We start from the raw sequence: 4,010 nt of genomic DNA, 5'->3' as shown, positions 1-4,010 counted from the left end.
TAATGTTTTTTCTACTGTACAGACCGTATATTCTATTGCTCTACACCAACCCTACCCCTAAACCTACCCCTCACAGGAAACTTTGTGCTATTTCAGATTTTCAATACACTCCATTCTGTGTGATTTATAAGCGTTTTGAAAAGTGGGGACATGGGGTAATGTCCTGAAAAGTCACCTTCTCCTTGTAATACCTATGTCATACCCTTGTCATTATACAAATTTATGTCCTCATTTGTCAAAAACGCGCGCGCGCGCGCGCACACACACACACACACACACACACTATTAGCACTGAAAAGTGATTCGTGACTTTTCATAATTAAACATTAAGGAGGGAAATGGTTTCAAAGAGCTGAAATACAGTGACAAATGGCCCAATCCAAAATGCATTCTAGTCATTTTACCGTGATCCAGGAGGTTGATCCACTATCTGATGCGATACTGTAGCTGACGGCTGCATGGTTACAATTTTATCTCTAATAGTATCGATCTTAGAAGTAAAGTAGTTCATAAAGTCATTACTGCTGTGCTGCTGGGAAATGTCAACACCTGTTGATGCTTTATTTTTCGTTAATTTAGCCACTGTATTGAATAAATACCTGGGGTTGTGTTTGTTTTCTTCTAAAAAAGACGAAAAGTAATCAGATCTAGCAGTCTTATGCTTTTCTGTAGGATAGGGTACTTTCCCGCCAAGCAATACGAAATACCTCTAGTTTTGTTTTCCTCCAACTGCGCTCCATTTTCCGGGCTGCTCTCTTTAGGGTGCGAGTGAACTGTAAAGATGGCTGCGCATGTGTTTCTCTGGTGCATGAGGTCTATACACTCCGAATTTAATTCACAATGTTTCTCAAATTCTAGTTCAGAGGGCAGTTGCATAAACATAGCCCCTCTGTTAAGATCGACTGACCAGCTAGCAGTTTGCCAAGGGATAACCAGTCTTACTTTTCGGATTCAAATTCGACCAATCCACTGTTTTGTAACTGACTTTAAATTATGACCAGTCTTGAAGAAAAAAGAAATTAGATGACTAACTTTTAATGACTAGTCCTGAAGTCCTGAACTTGAACTGAGGAACTAGAACTGAAATTCAAACCAAGTAGAATAATTTATATCTTATAAGTAACATTAATAAGCGATTTTCTTTTGTAAAAAGAAGCATGTCAAAAATGATAGCCTTGTTTGAACATTTAACGAAAGTTTGTTTTCCTTTCTTGGGCTTCGAGACAGACAGAGGGTTTATATTGACATGCTGACGAACACTTCATTTCCCAGAATGCCACGAGCTGCTGGATTTCTCAGAAGTTCAGGTCTGGCCGACTGAGGAACTGTACATCTCTGAATGGGGAAATCACAAAATCTCAAGAAGTCTGACTCACATTTCAGTAAACCAGCAATAAAATACAACAACAACTGTGTTTTTTCATTCAGCTGGCTCCAGCCAATGCAGCATCATTTATACATGTAATTATTTAATAAGCATCCGTGTCTCTTTTATCATTTCATACATTTTGCCAAAGCCACTGGAGGCTATAAGTCATAGATGATCGGTGAACACTGCTCTCTTCTGAGGCTCTGAATGACTCTCAGCGCTTCAGCAATAGATCAAGAGAAGCTCAAATAGACTGAAAAGTGACTAGAGAGGGAAAAAATGACTTCAAATACCAGAAACACAGTGGAAATTAAGCTAAAGGTTTTACTAAGTTCCGTTCAGATTTGAGGATGTTTCTCCCAATGCTCCCAAAATGCATTCTGGTAATTTTACCGTGATTAAGGGGGCTGTAGGGCTCTTATTTACCCCGGCTGAGTGGTTGAGATCTTTATATTGTGCTGCAGCTGATGCGGTTCTTCATGCTCTCCACAGCAGTTTGACCAGCGTCTGCTGCCACCTGCTGCTCACTGCATCCGTCTGCTCTCAAGCATCTCACTCTTCCATCAGCAGTCGTCCGTGTTTTTGGAGCAGGAATGATTGTGGTTGTTCTCAAAGCCTACTTCTACAAGAAAATAAGAATAAAATCAAGTGCTAGAGCCGTGACAGCATCACAGCAAAATATGGCAGCGCCTGATTATATGATTATACTGGCATAAGAGGATTGTTCGGGGTGTGTGATCTCACACATTCACTCACTGTCACACACTCACTCTCACACACACACACACACACACACTGTTGTTGGTTTAGATGATTTAACAAGTTTATACAATTCTTCCTCTCCTATAGTAGAGAATGAGTGGAATTGTTCCTCAGGCGATCTATAGCAAGCTATCTGATGCGATACTATAGCTGACGGCTGCATGGTTACAATTTTATCTCTAATAGTATCGATCTTAGAAGTAAAGTAGTTCATAAAGTCATTACTGCTGTGCTGTTGGGAAATGTCAACACCTGTTGATGCTTTATTTTTCATTAATTTAGCCACTGTATTGAATAAATACCTGGGGTTGTGTTTGTTTTCTTCTAAAAAAGACGAAAAGTAATCAGATCTAGCAGTCTTATGCTTTTCTGTAGGATAGGGTACTTTCCCGCCAAGCAATACGAAATACCTCTAGTTTTGTTTTCCTCCAACTGCGCTCCATTTTCCGGGCTGCTCTCTTTAGGGTGCGAGTGAACTGTAAAGATGGCTGCGCATGTGTTTCTCTGGTGCATGAGGTCTATACACTCCGAATTTAATTCACAATGTTTCTCAAATTCTAGTTCAGAGGGCAGTTGCATAAACATAGCCCCTCTGTTAAGATCGACTGACCAGCTAGCAGTTTGCCAAGGGATAACCAGTCTTACTTTTCGGATTCAAATTCGACCAATCCACTGTTTTGTAACTGACTTTAAATTATGACCAGTCTTGAAGAAAAAAGAAATTAGATGACTAACTTTTAATGACTAGTCCTGAAGTCCTGAACTTGAACTGAGGAACTAGAACTGAAATTCAAACCAAGTAGAATAATTTATATCTTATAAGTAACATTAATAAGCGATTTTCTTTTGTAAAAAGAAGCATGTCAAAAATGATAGCCTTGTTTGAACATTTAACGAAAGTTTGTTTTCCTTTCTTGGGCTTCGAGACAGACAGAGGGTTTATATTGACATGCTGACGAACACTTCATTTCCCAGAATGCCACGAGCTGCTGGATTTCTCAGAAGTTCAGTTAAAGTTCAGGTCTGGCCGACTGAGGAACTGTACATCTCTGAATGGGGAAATCACAAAATCTCAAGAAGTCTGACTCACATTTCAGTAAACCAGCAATAAAATACAACAACAACTGTGTTTTTTCATTCAGCTGGCTCCAGCCAATGCAGCATCATTTATACATGTAATTATTTAATAAGCATCCGTGTCTCTTTTATCATTTCATACATTTTGCCAAAGCCACTGGAGGCTATAAGTCATAGATGATCGGTGAACACTGCTCTCTTCTGAGGCTCTGAATGACTCTCAGCGCTTCAGCAATAGATCAAGAGAAGCTCAAATAGACTGAAAAGTGACTAGAGAGGGAAAAAATGACTTCAAATACCAGAAACACAGTGGAAATTAAGCTAAAGGTTTTACTAAGTTCCGTTCAGATTTGAGGATGTTTCTCCCAATGCTCCCAAAATGCATTCTGGTAATTTTACCGTGATTAAGGGGGCTGTAGGGCTCTTATTTACCCCGGCTGAGTGGTTGAGATCTTTATATTGTGCTGCAGCTGATGCGGTTCTTCATGCTCTCCACAGCAGTTTGACCAGCGTCTGCTGCCACCTGCTGCTCACTGCATCCGTCTGCTCTCAAGCATCTCACTCTTCCATCAGCAGTCGTCCGTGTTTTTGGAGCAGGAATGATTGTGGTTGTTCTCAAAGCCTACTTCTACAAGAAAATAAGAATAAAATCAAGTGCTAGAGCCGTGACAGCATCACAGCAAAATATGGCAGCGCCTGATTATATGATTATACTGGCATAAGAGGATTGTTCGGGGTGTGTGATCTCACACATTCACTCACTGTCACACACTCACTCTCACACACACACACACACACACAC

The 4,010-nt window shown here is 40.3% G+C and overlaps 2 long non-coding RNA genes across 2 annotated transcripts; both read right to left on the bottom strand.

The window, feature by feature from the left end:
* Nucleotides 1–744: 744 nt before the first annotated feature.
* LOC107721036 (uncharacterized) lies at nucleotides 745–2,073 on the bottom strand. Its single transcript, XR_001637672.1, has 3 exons — nucleotides 1,763–2,073; nucleotides 971–1,335; nucleotides 745–937 (listed from the first exon to the last, which is right to left on the bottom strand). It is a non-coding gene; the product is annotated as an uncharacterized LOC107721036 (long non-coding RNA).
* A 466-nt stretch (nucleotides 2,074–2,539) lies between these two features.
* LOC107721037 (uncharacterized) lies at nucleotides 2,540–3,930 on the bottom strand. The gene is made up of 3 exons (XR_001637673.1): nucleotides 3,608–3,930; nucleotides 2,805–3,180; nucleotides 2,540–2,771 (listed from the first exon to the last, which is right to left on the bottom strand). It is a non-coding gene; the product is annotated as an uncharacterized LOC107721037 (long non-coding RNA).
* Nucleotides 3,931–4,010: the final 80 nt, after the last annotated feature.

Source organism: Sinocyclocheilus rhinocerous, unplaced genomic scaffold (assembly GCF_001515625.1).
Source record: "Sinocyclocheilus rhinocerous isolate Xijiao unplaced genomic scaffold, SAMN03320098_v1.1 scaffold3468, whole genome shotgun sequence".
NCBI classification, from domain to species: domain Eukaryota; kingdom Metazoa; phylum Chordata; class Actinopteri; order Cypriniformes; family Cyprinidae; genus Sinocyclocheilus; species Sinocyclocheilus rhinocerous.
Note: the sequence above shows the minus strand (reverse complement) of the source record. Positions and strands in the feature narration are given on the sequence as shown.